The sequence below is a fragment of the Eschscholzia californica genome, unplaced genomic scaffold (genome assembly GCF_041429995.1).
Source record: "Eschscholzia californica isolate CP2 unplaced genomic scaffold, dmEscCali1.0.p SCAF_3, whole genome shotgun sequence".
NCBI classification, from domain to species: Eukaryota; Viridiplantae; Streptophyta; class Magnoliopsida; order Ranunculales; family Papaveraceae; genus Eschscholzia; species Eschscholzia californica.
In genome coordinates, this window is record NW_028238420.1 from 21,301,311 (window position 1) to 21,317,252 (window position 15,942).

The window sequence follows — 15,942 nt, forward strand, 5'->3', positions numbered from 1 at the left end:
ATAGTTGCATTTGGACTTAGTGTATGGAAAAACATTGATGGAGGTGAGCCATGCACATACGAAGAAGCTATGTGATGAGTCATGAAAATGCCTCATCTGAATCTCTTAACTTGGGCTAGTTAGTCCATTTCGAGCCGTTACTCTCATGAATTGTTTGTTTCTCTTACGCAGGTGTCTTCTTATGAGTTCGGTGCGAAAAACGGATAAAATCAAGAGAAAGACATGTTAGGGGCATTTTTGTCATTTATTGATTATGGTATTCGATACTCGGATGAAAAGTAGGGTCGAAGACGAACTCGTGGCCAAAAACGGGAGTCGAATCGGAGTTCGGAGGATAAAACTAGAGAAAGTCAAAGTTGGAGTTAATATCATTGGACCAAGGTGAACCGAATGGGCCAGTTACACATGGCACACTTGAGGGAAGCAGATCAGGCGTCCCGGATCAGTTGTGGGTTACTTTTGGTCAGAACTACTTTCGGTCAGAACTGGTCGGCACACTGGCTATTTCCGAGATCAATCAGAGCACAAGATTACATGCTTCAGAGTGCACTATTCTTCGGGTAGATCTCGGTCGTACATCAAGATCTGACGGCTGTGATAGTTTTCTGTCACATGGCCTCATCTTGGCGTGCGTTGCAACTTATAAAGCAGTCCTGCGAAGCATCAAATTAAGTCTTTTTCCAGCCAAAATAGGAGTAGCTGGCACTTAATGATGCGTTTGGCCGAAAGCGTGAGTACGGAGTGAAAGGGTAGTATCGTAACAGAGTAACTAGGAAGATCCGGATCACCACACTTTGATAAAGTTGCCACCACAAAGTGATAAAGAAGTCGGTCGAGCTAACACCACACCTGGATAAAGTTGCCACCACCAGATGATAAAGACGCTCGAAATCCATCACCAATGGCTCTTCCAAAACCAGAGGATAAAGGAGTTGATCTAAACAGATCCAAAGTCACAAAGACTCTATAATTTCCAATTCAATATTCTTTGCCTTTTCCATTCATAATAAGCCTCATTATATAGAGGAGAATACATTAAATGGGGAAATAAAAGCTAGTCTAAATGCGTAGAATCTAGTTACATTGGAAACTTTCTTAGTTTAAATGCATGAATCTAGAAAGACTAGACTAAATTTAATGCAAGTTACTAAAACGAGAATGACTCTTCAAGTCGACGAGAAACTTCTTTGAATTCCATAATTATCCCGTTGATTGGTCCAACTTCAGCAAAGTAATGCTCAGCCCGTGGGTATGCTTGTCTGCGTAGTCCAGCGCTGCTTGTTCCAGACCTGTTTCATGATTCAGAGCTGTTTGGGTCAGCTCGGGTTGATCTAGCTCCGATGCTCCCGCATCAGACTCTCCGGGTTGGAAAGGATTTGTCTTCAAATCTGATAGCTCCTCATCTTCAAAATATGGAGAAAGATCACCTACATTGAATGTAGCCGAAACACCATAGTCACCTGGAAGCTCTAGTTTGTAAGCATTATCACCAATTTTCTCAAGTATCTTAAAAGGACCCTCTGCCCTTGGCATCAGCTTCGACTTGCGTTTATTTGGAAACCTCTCCTTTCTTAGGTGTAACCAGACCAAATTACATGGTTCAAAAGACTTAGCTCGCCTGTTCTTGTTAGCCTTTTTCCTGTACTTCTCATTAGCTTTTTCAATTACTGCTCGAACATGCTCATGTAGCTTCTTCATTGTAGTTACCCTTTCTTTTGCTTCAAAGTTTGCCTTAAACTCCAAAGGTATCGAAATCAAATCAATAGGAGTAAGTGGATTAAGACCATACACAATCTCAAAAGGTGAACATCTTGTAGTGTAGCTTGTTGACCTATTGTAAGCAAACTCAGCCTGAGCTAGCTTCAAGTCCCATTCCTTCAAATTCTTCTTTATCAAACCTCTCAAAAGAGTAGTTAAGGTTCTGTTTGTCACCTCCGTTTGACCATCAGTTTGTGGATGACAAGAAGTACTAAAAAGAAGCTTAGTACTAAGTAATCTTCACAAAATCTTCCAGAAATAGCTTAGGAACTTTGAATCACGATCACAAACAATGGTCTTATGAATACCATGAAGGCGTACAACCTCCTTAAAATACAAGTCAGCAACCATACTAGCATCGTCAGTCTTGTGACAAGGAATAAAATGTGCCAGTTTGCTGAACCTATCAACTACCACCATGATAGAATCTTTACCCCTCTGCGTTCTCGGTAGTCCCACATAAAGTCTATGCTCACATCATCCCAAGGCTGCATTGGAACAGGTAAAGGAGTGTACAGACTTGGTTGGAAATGTCTTTTCATCCTTTGACACGTGGCACATCGTTCTATGATTGAATGAACATCTCTTACCATCTTGGGCCAAAAGAAATGCTCCTGAAGCATGTCCAATGTTTTTTAATCCCAAAATGACCTGAAAGACCTCCGCCATGTGCTTCACGAATCAACAACTCCCGAACAGAACTCCTTGGCACGCAGAGCTGGTTTCCTTTAAAAAGAAATCCATCTTGCAAATGGTACTGATTTGTAACTCCCTTTTTGCACTCACTATAGACTTCAACAAAGTCTAAGTCTTCATCATATAAAGTCTTCAAAAACAAAAATCCCATAATCCGAGAATCCAGAATAGAGATTAAAGCATACCTCCTTGATAGTGCATCAGCAACAATATTAGTTTTTCCAGCCTTGTACTTTGACACAAATGAGAAAGATTGTAGAAATTCTACCCATTTAGCATGTCGGTTGTTTAACCTGTGCTGGTTGTTTATGAACTTCAGTGCCTCATGATCAGAATGCAAAACGAACTGACCTGGCCTTAAATAATGCTCCCAATGAGTCAAAGCTCTCAAAATAGCATAAAACTCCTTATCATAGGTTGAGTAGTTTTTCTGTGCTCCTGTAAGCTTCTCACTGAAATAAGCTATGGGACGTTGTCCTTGGATAAGAACAACTCCTATACCGACTCCAAGAGCATCACACTCAACTTCAAACACTTGATTAAAATTTGGAAGTGCTAAAATAGGTGCTTCGCATAGCTTCTGTTTCACCACTTCAAATGCCTTTTGGGAAGCACTGCTCCATTCGAACTTGTCCTTCTTCAAGCATTCAGTTATCGGCGCCACGACAGTGCTGAAATTTTTCACAAAGCGTCTATAGAATGATGCAAGTCCATGAAAGCTTCCTACATCAGATTGGGTTGTCGGAACTGGCCAACTCCTCATAGCTTCACCTTTGTTTTTATCAACTAAAATGCCCTTATCTGAAACAATGTAACCAAGAAACACTATGCTAGAAGTAAAGAACTCACACTTCTCTGGTTTAGCATATAGCTGGTTTCTCCTTAACACCTTGAAAACTTCCCTGAGGTGTATAGCATGCTTTTCTTCAGTTTTGCTGTAGACAAGAATATCATCAAAATAAACCACAACAAACTTTCCAATTAAATCACGCAAAATCTGATTCATTTGTCTCATGAAAGTGCTAGGTGCATTTGATAATCCAAATGGCATGACTAGCCATTCGAACAAGCCACTCTTTGTCTTGAATGCAGTCTTCCATTCATCACCGTCCTTCATTCTGATCTGGTGATATCCACTCCTTGGATCAATCTTCGAAAATACCTATGAGCCATTCAGCTCATCTAGCATGTCATCCAACCTGGGTATAGGATACTTGATGCTTATCTTGTTAATAGCTCGGCTGTCTACACACATCCTCATCGAACCATCTTTCTTTAGCACAAGCAGAGCTGGTACAAAACATGGACTCATACTCTCCTTGACATACCCTCGATCAATCAGCTCTTGCACTTGTTTCTGCAACTCCTTAGCCTCTTCTGGATTGCATTTATAAGCTGGGCGATTTGGCAAAGGTGCACCTGGTAGTAAATCAATTTGATGCTCAATACCTGATGCACCCGAAAAGGTTGCACACCCAAGCGGAGGTATCAAGTAGTAACCGGTAAAACCGGAGTCGATCCAAGGATAGGAAGGTAACTCGGATATCGAATGATCTAGTGCACCGGTCTAGGTGTCAAAAGCTAACTTAGACTAAAACGGAAAGGCACAAAGATAAATGATGGGTTTATAATATGAATAAGTAATAAGAGAATAAAGCAAGTAAAGCTAAACTAAATAATCAAAGTAAACGGGCGAGAGAGATTCGAGAGAAGAGTTCGGAGGAACAAGAGTCGGGGAACAAGAGTCGGGAGACAAATAAGTGAGAGAGGTATCGAAGTCCGGGAATCCATAATGATAAACCTACGACTATGTGTAGTCCGATCTAATGTTTCAAAGTATAATCGATGTTCAACTCCTAAAGTAGATGTCTCTAAGTACTACGTATATCCGGAGATCATACTTAGTCAAACAAACGTCGAAATCGGTTTATCCCGAGTCAACGAAAGTGTTGTCTAGTCGCCTAACTATGTGAAGTGCATGACAAGACACATGAAATTATGACTTAGACTACGATCAATATCGAATACTTCGTTTCGTCTATTAACTATGCGAAGTGCTTGACAAGACACATGAAAGTACGATCGAAACGATAATCGAAATAAATGAACATCGATTTGTAATCAAAACATCAAATCATGCTAAACATAATCACGAATTCATCACATTTCATCTGATATAATCGACACACCAAAGTTGGCTAAACATGGTGATTGAATAAGAAATGGAAAGAAAATGATGAGAGAATCCCCCTTTTTCGATGTGGTTTGAGGCTAAGATCGTCGGAAAATATGAGTCTTTAAGGTGCAGCCGATCCCCCCTTAGCAAATTTTGGGTTCCCCATATCGACCATCATCATCTTCTCTATTTAGAACTCAACCTCCATTAAAGCTAAACCCTAGTTTTCTCTCTCTAGCAATCTTCAACCAAAATCAAATCAAACTATATGGGAAGCTAGCCAAGGATGAGGGGAACAAAAGCCCTAAAGTTTCGGATCAAGAAAGTTGTCGGAGAACTCATAAAAGTCCGGCCAAAGGATGCTCAAAATCCGGCCAAAAATGGAGTTTCTGGCTACATGAGATGCTGTCCGGCCTTCCCTAGCTTGTCCCGAGCCACACGCGTGCCGGCAGAGTGCGTCCCGTGCATGAGGAGCTACAGCCCTTGCTATGTGAGCTATCTCGAGCAGCTCCAAGTCCGGCCAAACTCGTGCTGTCGCGCCGGAGCTGTTGCTGTCCGTCCCGATCACCTTTGGCCCGAACCGGTACTTGCTGTTGTTCCCGTGAGAAGCAGCTCGGGCTGCCCCATTCTTGTGCCGGCCTTGCTGGGCCGGCCTAGTGCTGGCCGGCCAAGCTTGGCCGGCTGCCTCCTCTTTCCTTCTCTCTCTCAAGCTTCAAACTCTTGAAACTCTCTAGAACCCCTCCAAGAACCCTAGCCTTTTTTCTCTCTCCCAAATCTCTTAGTTGCTTGGTTCCTTGGTGAAGGGAGAATTACTGAAACCCCCCAACTCTAATAATGCCTTTACTGAAACCCCCCACTTTAATTAGTAATTACTGAAACCCCCCAACTCCGTTTGATTTAACGGTATTGTGCCGTTAGAGAGAGTGAAATGTCCAAAAGACCATTTACTAAAACCGGACCTAATAAAAGTGGGGGAAAATGGGGCGCCTGATACTAAAATATGGGGCGCTTATATCACTAGTGTCTTCTCCCTCCCGTACTGAACCAAAATTACTTGTCTCCTCCTCGAAACTGAAACCAGACTAACTCCCACCTCCATGCAACGATCACTCTTGCTGAAACCAGACGAAAACAAATCAAGAAGCTCACGTTTTTGGGTGGGTACCAGGTATTCTCGCTCTCTCTCTCTCTCTCCATTCGAATACAACTAGGGTTTTGAGTTTTTCCTTTTGGGTTTTGTTAGGGTTTTGTTAGTGTTTTGAGTTTTGCGTTTAATCATTCAAGTTCCTAAGGTTAAAGAGAAACCTGTAGAGGGTGGCATTAGAGGGATCTTTCTTGATGGCTTGAGTATAAATAGCAGCAGCTTTGAGATAATTAGTACTACCACCATCACCATATTCATATTCATGAATATGCATGGAGGTGGACTTCCATCAAAAGAACTACAACTTGGTTGTTGATGATCAAAAGTAGTAGTACTAGACCCAAACATGAGAAAGTTAGTAGTAGTATTATTTTCTAGATGAACTTGATTATGGGTCATGATCTCATGATTTTATTTTTGAGTTTAGTACTAATATTTCCATTGAAGAGTTTTGATGATGATGGTGATGATGATGGAATGGGAAGTGATGATCTCATGATTTTCTTCTTGAGTTTAGTATTCCAGTAATTCTTGATATCGTTGTCAGTTCTTCAAGGTAATTGTGCTGCTTTCTAAAAAGAAGAAGAAGAAGATGATTTCATTTCTTCAAAAACCGTTCTCTCTTTCTTTCTTCATTACCCCACCAACATCAACCAACAGGTATTCATCTTTTTCTTTTCTTCTTTGTTTTATTTTCCTATGTTTATGGTTGTTTTAAGTTTCATAATTCACCCATTTTTCTTTGTCTGTCTTAGGACTACAATTACAACTACATCCTATTAGTGATACTTAAGTGATTAGGAATATCATATTACTAACTGAGAGAAAGTAGTCTGAACCGAATAATGTGATACTGTTAATTTTGTTAATATTTTCACTTCACGTCGTTGGATATGTCTGAAATTTGCTATTTGTCTGAATTTTACAACTACTAGTGATTTGGTTTAGCTAAAATCTTCGTGACGACATACATTACGAGCTCGAGATGGTAGGGGTGAAGTTTGTAGGGTGGTTTCATGGGTTTAAATAGAAAAAATAAGGCTCAAAAAAGTGTAAAACGGTAAAAAAAAAAACGGCCATAATTTTTGTGTCATCTTGGCCATCCATTTTGAGCTTCTCCATTCATTTCAAATAGTTGGGGGTTTTCAGTAATTACTAATAAAAGTGGGGGGTTTCGGTAAACGAATTATCAGAAGTGGGGGTAAAATGTAAGAGGGCAAGAAAGTAATATTTAAAATATAAAAGTTAAATCAAACGGAGTTGGGGGGTTTCAGTAATTACTAATTAAAGTGGGGGGTTTCAGTAAAGGCATTATCAGAGTTGGGGGGTTTCAGTAATTCTCCCCTTGGTGAATGAAGAAGAAGATGAATAGTAACCTCACTTGATTCAAACCCTAGACTTAGTCAACTTGACTAAGTCTTTAGACTACTTTGACTTGGGCCCAAAAGTGGGTGCTCATAAAATCTCTACACCTTCCTTCTTCTTTGGGTATTCTTGAACTTAGGCTTAGATGTTGGGCTTTGAATTAAAGACCAAGGAGGTGCCTTAATCTAGCCTCTACAAATAGAACCAAAAGGGGGTGCCTTCAAGAAAAGACCTTGACTTCTATCTTTCACAACTTCCTCGTCCGAACTCGGAATTGACTTCCGTCTTCACCGTTGGACTAGCCATTGCCTCCACTTGTAATTGGATTTGCTTCAAATCTTTTTCTCTCATTTTGGGCACATGAAATGATAGTGACAATTTGTTCCCTTTATTCCGATTTACACGCTTAACTCCAAAATAGGTACCTAACATGAAAAACACATAAAATATTATTTATAATACTCGAAAAGAAATAATTAGTTTAAGTTAGACCCTCCAAATGTGACATTTTTGTGTCACATCAAGATCCCCAAACTTAAACTTTGATCGTCCTCGAGCAAACAAAATAAAATAAAAGCCTAACTCACTTTCGGAGGCATCCCGGTTGCATATAGCGTATTCAACAAGCCTTTAAACCTCTAGATTACCCCTAGAGGACGAGTGTTGTCTCGTGAGGGCTTCCATAGATGACACCCACAAACATCGAGTCTCATGAGACACAAGGGTCCAACATCGAAATCATAGATTAGCATGATTCATATAGTAAAGGGTTTAAGCATGTCAACACATAATGAATCAAGTAAATGAGTTCTTGTAAAAGCTAAGGCCCCTTCACTAATGATCTTACCCTAAAATGCAAGTGTCATACCATAATGAGCAACATCTATGTTCCGAAGCCACAACGCCTTGATTCCTAGTTTAGTACATTTCGCCTCGACTTCGGCCTCACGGGCATACACTCCAAATATGAAATCACTCAAGAATGGTTCGCTCGTATGTGTGAGTGTGATCACTAACATGGACTCAACACATAAAAAGGGGTGAGGACAACATTTTGGAGCGAATGATCTTCGAAAAGGAATTAGCCACTAAATAGAGTTGGGAAGCTCATTCGCCCTTCTCACCCATTCTACCCTCTAAGAATGTCTTCTAAAGGTTAACGGATACTAGAATTGGATGATGATGGTAGATTCTCGAGAATGTCGAACTCTTCATGATAGAACCTCTTAAGCATTTCCACATTCGTTTCTTGCTTCGAATACTTATTCACTAACACATATTTACAAACACATTACTCAAACAAAAGAGCTAACATGCTCTAACATAACATAAACAACTTTATTTCTTCTTTCTTTTTGTTTTCTTTCTATTATTTTTCTTCTTTTTTTTTCATTCTTTTTTTTCTTTTCTTTTTTTCTTTTTTTCATAACACAAATACAATCAATCAAAACAAAATACAACACACATAACTTTATTCTTGCAATCAAATTTTTTTTCTTCATACTTGCTTTGACATTCTTCATTCTTTTCTTCTCATGTCTTCATTCTCGGGATATAAGATGATGGATGATGATGGAGTATGATGGAGTATCTGCCTTCCTCTAGTTGACACTCTTATTGGGTTTCATGGACTACAAGGGCAAGATTAATTCGCTATCCTAATGTCACTCCCAGTGGCTAAGAAAGTTGAGCACACGAGATCAAATGAGCTCTTTTAATAGATTACGAGGTTGAGTAGCTCTTCGTTCTACTCGGAGTTAGCGCGAAAGAGTACACTCGAAAGGCAATTTAGGCTTTGAGCTCTCACATGGGTTAAGTCTCCACTAATGACTACTTTAGGTCTCTTAGAGATGTTTCTTCTTCACTAAGATGTTACTGCCATAGTATAACACAAACACTCAAAGACTCGACTTTCATGCAAAGACCATTAGCAATCACAAAACTCATCAAATCGACACATATGCATCAACATTCTTAAAACTATCACTACAATCACATGCAAATATACTCAAAATGTTCAAAAAATTTCAATTGTAGCTAATTTGAACCCTTTTGTCTTTGAAACCCATGGTCATGCATTGGTTATGGTCATATCCCGCATCCCCAAACTTAAAACTAACATTGTCCTCAATGTTCTAAGAATACACTAACCAAAAGATAAAGAGGCACATCAATTTAAAGAGAAGAGTGGAGAGATATTACCATAACCGAAGGAGATAAAGATGATACTACTAAGGCTCATGTATAAAGAGGTTACAAGTTGATGTTAAGCTCGCGCCATCCCCAAACTTGGAACAAACCATGCCTTAGAAGTAAAATATATAAGAGATGCTCCTAAAATATCCAAAAATATAATGAGATGAAGCACATAAAAAGCATGACCGTATAGAACTCTACCACTAACGCGCGTATACACGATTGCATTGAGCTATGCAATTAGCCTTTGATTCTCTTGTTTTCACACAAGAGCACGAGTTATGTCTCGCGGAGGGTTTCCAGAGATGATACCCACAAACATCAAGGCCCATCTCAATCGACCTAACGATCATATAACAAAAGACGGAAGATTTGAGGGTCAACCCAAAGAAAGCTATATACAAATGCTAAAAGTCTCACAAAAATATTAAACGAAAAAAGTGCAAGTAGACTAAAAGCGAAAAGAAGCCATCCCCAAACTTAATGGGTGCACGGTTCATTAAGTGCGCATAAATGCTAGGGGCGACGACTAAACAGTCGTCAAAAGAATCAACATACAAATGAAGGGTTAGGAAATCACTCGAAGGTAAAAAGTCATCCTTAAGCTTAGTGGATAGAACATCCGCCAAGTCCCTAGACATGCTAGGGAAGACGTCCGAAGTGTCCCAGAAGGGGTCAACAACCGAGTCTGAGATCATGTGGAAGGTCGAACTAAATTCTAAGGGTAAGGCAATATGTTCGGGGACCAAGTCAAGGTCCGTGGTTTCCTTAGGTAAATAATCCAACATGTTATCCATTATCTCATTAACTTCTATGTCATCGACGTCCTTAAAGGCATCTGGAGCCTCAAAGTTGGTTACAACACCATTCCTTCCTAATATGGCATCTAAGACTGCCTCCTCACAAGTATCAAAAATTGGAGGGTTCATAATAGTTTCATCCCCAAACTTGCTCATAAAGACCTCATCCTGAACATCAAGGTCTACTGTAGTCCTATCATGGTGAGATGACGAAGGTCGGGAGAGTGAGCAATAAGGGTCATCGGTCAGTTCATACTCAAATGGTCTATCAGGAGCTTCTTCGACATTTAACTTAAGACTAGAGTTAGGTGTATTACCCTCACCATCATTCATAGTCTCCTCTTGAGTTTGGGGTGCGCAAACCCATTCCTCGTCAATGATAGGCTCCGACTCAATTCTATCAACAATATTGAGAATCCATTCCGTGATCTCTTTTATATCTCGATTGAATCTAGTTTGATACTCTAAAACTAATTGGAGAGTCTCTTCAGACATCTCCTCGTTATATGGCACATGAGTATAACTAGACGAAGACTCTCGCGGAACACGGATCATGGGATAATAGTCGGTCAAATGGTCTAAGCTCGCACAAATAGCACAAACCGGGCTAATGGTCTCCATGGTCCTTTCTTCACTACCTTCATGTAGATACCTAGACTCGAATCTTTGAGTGGAATCATCGAGTCGGGAATTGTCATCACTAAGTGAACCGTTCATATATGCTTGTCGATAGTCACGAAGACTTCGACGTGGTCGATCAATACTAATAGAACTACGGTCCTCATCAAATGACAAATTCATACATGAAGGTGTGGTCATCCCAAATTCTTGTCGATAGTCTCGAAGACTCTTACGGGGTTGATTATGCTCATGCTCATAATTCCTAAAACAATGTTCATGACGAATCTGACCGACTCCATACATCCGTCGATATTCACCCATGGTCATCCTAGGTCGGTCAGACTCAACTCGCCTATTCCTATCACTAGTCGTAACATTCCTATATAAATTTGAGTAGTCCTGAAGACTTGTAGATGGTCGACTAGTGTTGGAAAGGGTTCGCATAAGGTCATTCTCATCAAATGACCAATTTGCCATGATCTCACAATGTTCAAGGATACTAACACACAATCACAAAATGGGAGCTAACACTTAAAGAACTAAACAATCACACACAAGTAAAAAGGAAGAGTTAGAATGCGATACTAGCAAATGCTCCTCTCGTTTCGTTCGTCTTTCCTCTTTAGCCTCTCGATTCGTTCCTTTTCCTTCGCCTTTATGTCACTTTTGGCTCTTTTCTCGAAATCGGTACCTAAAAAAAAGATAAAAAGATAAGAAAGTACAAAAATAAACAAAACAAAAACGTCTAAGAAGCAAATAACACAAGACTAATGATTAAAACAAGAAACGCTATCCTAACTACTAAACCTATACCCGGCAGCGCCGCCAAAAACTTGATGCACCCGAAAAGGTTGCACACCCAAGTGGAGGTATCCAGTAGTAACCGGTAAAACCGGAGTCCATCCAAGGATAGGAGGGTAACTTGGATATCGAATGATCTAGTGCACCGGTCTAGGTGTCAAAAGCTAACTTAGACTAAAACGGAAAGGCACAAAGATAAATGATGGTTTTTAATATGAATAAGTAATAAGAGAAGAAAGCAAGTAAAGCTAAACTAAATAATCAAAGTAAACGGGCGAGAGATAATCGAGAAAAGAGTTCGGAGGAACAAGTGTCGGGGAACAAGAGTCGGGAGACAAATAAAGGAGAGAGGTGTCGAAGTCCGGGAATCCATAATGATAAACCTACGACTATGTGTAGTCCGATCTAATGTTTCAAAGTATAATCGATGTTCGACTCCTAAAGTAGATGTCTCTAAGTACTACGTATATCCGGAGATCATACTTAGTCAAACAAACGTCTAAATCGGTTTATCCCGAGTCAACGAAAGTGTTGTCTAGTCGCCTAACTATGTGAAGTGCATGACAAGACACATGAAATTATGACTTAGACTACGATCAATATCGAATACTTCGTTTCGTCTATTAACTATGCGAAGTGCTTGACAAGACACATGAAAATACGATCGAAACGATAATCGAAATAAATGAACATCAATTTGTAATCAAAACATCAAATCATGCTTAACATAATCACGAATTCATCACATTTCATCTGATATAATCGACACACCAAAGTTGGCTAAACATGGTGATTGAATAAGAAATGGAAAGAAAATGATGAGAGAATCCCCCTTTTTCGATGTGGTTTGAGGCTAAGATCGTCGGAAAATATGAGTCTTTAAGGTGCAGCCGATCCCCCCTTAGCAAATTTTGGGTTCCCCATATCGACCATCATCATCTTCTCTATTTAGAACTCAACCTCCATTAAAGCTAAACCCTAGTTTTCTCTCTCTAGCAATCTTCAACCAAAATCAAATCAAACCATATGGGAAGCTAGCCAAGGATGAGGGGAACAAAAGCCCTAAAGTTTCAGATCAAGAAAGTTGTCGGAGAACGCATAAAAGTCCGGCCAAAGGATGCTCAAAATCCGGCAAAAAAATGGAGTTTCCAGCTACATGAGGTGCTGTCCGGCCTTCCCTAGCTTGTCCCGAGCCACCCGCGTGCCGGCAGAGTGCGTCCCGTGCATGAGGAGCTACAGTCCGTGCTATGTGAGCAATCCCGAGCAGCTCCAAGTCCGGCCAAACTCGTGTTGTCGCGCCGTAGCTGTTGCTGTCCGTCCTGATCTCCTTTGGCCTGAGCCGTACTTGCTGCTGTTCCTGTGAGAAGCAGCTCGGGCTGCCCCATTCTTTTGCCGGCCTTGCTTGGCCGGCCTAGTGCTGGCCCGCCAAGCTTGGCCGGCTGCCTCCTCTTTCCTTCTCTCTCTCAAGCTTCAAACTCTTGGAACTCTCTAGAACCCTAGAACCCCTCCAAGAACCCTAGTCTTTTTTCTCTCTCCCAAATCTCTTAGTTGCTTGGTTCCTTGGTGAATGAAGAAGAAGATGACTAGTAACCTCACTTGATTCAAACCCTAGGCTTAGTCAACTTGACTAAGTCTTTAGACTACTTTGACTTGGGCCCAAAAGTGGGTGCTCATAAAATCTCTACACCTTCTTCTTCTTTGGGTATTCTTGAACTTGGGCTTTGAATTAAAGACCAAGGAGGTGCCTAAATCTAGCCTCTATAATTAGAACCAAAGGGGGTGCCTTCAAGAAAAGACCTTGACTTCTATCTTTCACAACTTCCTCGTTCGAACTCGGAATTGACTTCCGTCTTCACCGTTGGACTCGCCATTGCCTCCACTTGTAATTTGATTTGCTTGAAATCTTTTTCTCTCATTTTGGGCACATGAAATGATAGTGACAATTTGTTCACTTTATTCCGATTTACACGCTTAACTCTAACATAGGTACCTAACATGAAAAACACATAAAATAATATTTATAATACTCGAAAAGAACTAATTAGTCTAAGTTAGACCCTCTAAATGTGACATTTTCGTGTCACATCAATACCTCTGTTTGGAGGTAGTCCGGGTGGTAAATCTTTAGGAAAAACATCACTAAACTCATTCATCAATTAGTGAATCAATGGATGAGAAATCACTTCAGCTCCGCCATTCTTTTCAACCACCAGCAAAGCAAAGACCACCTTGCCCTTATCCATCTTCTTCATGATTTTGGTTTCACCCAAAGACATATTTTCCTTGCATTTCTCTGTTGCAGACTTAGCACACATAGTAGGTGATAAAGGTGCCAATGTAATATGCTTCTTATCCTTATGAAAAGAATAAGTGTTCTTGTACCCATCATGATTTTGGTTTCACCCAAAGACATATTTTCCTTGCATTTCTCTTCTATCAAACTCCTAAGGTCTGCCAAGCAATAGATAACAAGCATCCATTGGAATGACATCACAGATTACCTCATCATGGTAGTTCTTCCCAATAGGAAAGGAAATTGCTACCTGTTTAGAAACCTGCAACTTGCTTCCATCAAGTCAACCACTTCAGCTTATAAGGTTGTTGATGCTTTATAGTTGGCAAACTCAGCTTCTCCACAAGTGTACTAGATGTCACATTAGTACAACTTCCACTATCAATGATCAAACTGCAGACTTTTCCTTTGATTGTGCACCGGCTCTGGAAAATAGCTTCTCGTTGCTCTTCTTCTGTATTAGGAACATAATGCAACACCCTTCGAATCACCAACAATTCTCCTCGATCAGGCTGCTCAATGACTTCATCATCTTCCTCATGAACTTTCTGATCAGCAACTTTTAAATCATGAGATTCCTGCTTTAGTTCTTCCTCAATCTCCTCAATCTCTTGAGTTGTCATAACTCTTCGATTAGGATATTCAGCTTGGAAATGCCCAAACCCTTGACATTTAAAACATTTTTTCTTCAAATTCACATCCATAGGCTTTGATGAATTCTGAATTTCTGTCTTTTTACTGCTGCTACTAACATCACCTTTAACAACTCCTTTTGAAAACGAAACAACACTATAGGGTCTGGTGTATTGCTTCTTGCTCGTCTTAATCTGCTTCTCCACCTTGATAGCAAGCTCATTTGCATCATCAAGAGTCCAGAAAGGCTGCAGCTCCACCTTGGTTGAAATCTCCTCATTCAAACCATGTACAAAGCGTACAATAGTCCTTTCTTGTGGTTCTTGAACATCACATCGTAATTGCATAAGATCAGACTCCCTTGTATATTCTTCTACAGCCCTCTTCTCTTGCTGCAAGTGTGTAAGCTTTAGGTACAAATCTTGCTTGTAATCATTGGGTAAAAATCTCCTCTTCATAAGTCGTTTTAGCTTCTCCCAAGACCTGATTCTGGTCTTGTCTTCTCTTAAACGCTGCGACTTAAGATTATCCCACCAAAGGCTAGCATAACCCTTTAGCCTTAAGGTTGTTATTATATACTTCTTCTCATCGTCATATGTATTATACTCAAATGCCCTCTCCATTGATCTTAACCAATCTAGAAAGTCATCTGGATTTAGATTACCTTCAAAATCAGAAAAATCAACTTTGAATTCTTCTTGACGATGTTGTTGTTGATGTGGTCGATTCTTTCTTCTTCTCCCACGTCCAGAACTAACACTATGATCATCATTAGAACTAAGAGAAACACGTCCGTCTTCATTAGAAGATGAATGGTTATCTCCAACTCTTTGTCTACTTGGCTGCGCTTGCTCATTCATGCCATTAAAAGCCCGAACCATTTGTTGCATTTGCTGCCTCATTTCCTCCATTTCTCTACCAATACGCTCAGCGTATGCTTGGTCGAGAGTCAATCCTCTTGGAAATTCCATATTATCAAAATAGGGGATTTATAATTTCACTTGATACCACTTGAATTATAATAGAGTCAATCCTCAGAAGCTTATAATTTCACTCCACCAACCTGAATTAGAGCTCTAATACCACTTGATGCGTTTTCCCGAAAGCGTGAGTACGGAGTGAAAGGTGAGTATCGTAACAGAGTAACTAGCAAGATCCGGATCACCACACTTTGATAAAGTTGCCACCACAAAGTGATAAAGAAGCCGGTTGAGCTAACACCACACCTGGATAAAGTTGCCACCACCAGATGATAAGGACGCTCGAAATCCACCACCAATGGCTCTTCCAAAACCAGATGATAAAGGAGTTGATCTAAACTGATCCAAAGTCACAAAGACTCTATAATTTCCAATTCAATATTCTCTGTCTTTTCCATTCGTAATAAGCCTCATTATATAAAGGAGAATACATTAAATGGGGAAATAAAAGCTAGACTAAATGCATAGAATCTAGTTAC

At 40.2% G+C, this 15,942-nt stretch overlaps 1 pseudogene; it reads right to left on the reverse strand.

Moving 5' to 3' along the window:
* Positions 1–1,200: 1,200 nt before the first annotated feature.
* On the reverse strand, positions 1,201–15,454 carry LOC147549001 (uncharacterized; annotated as a pseudogene).
* Positions 15,455–15,942: the final 488 nt, after the last annotated feature.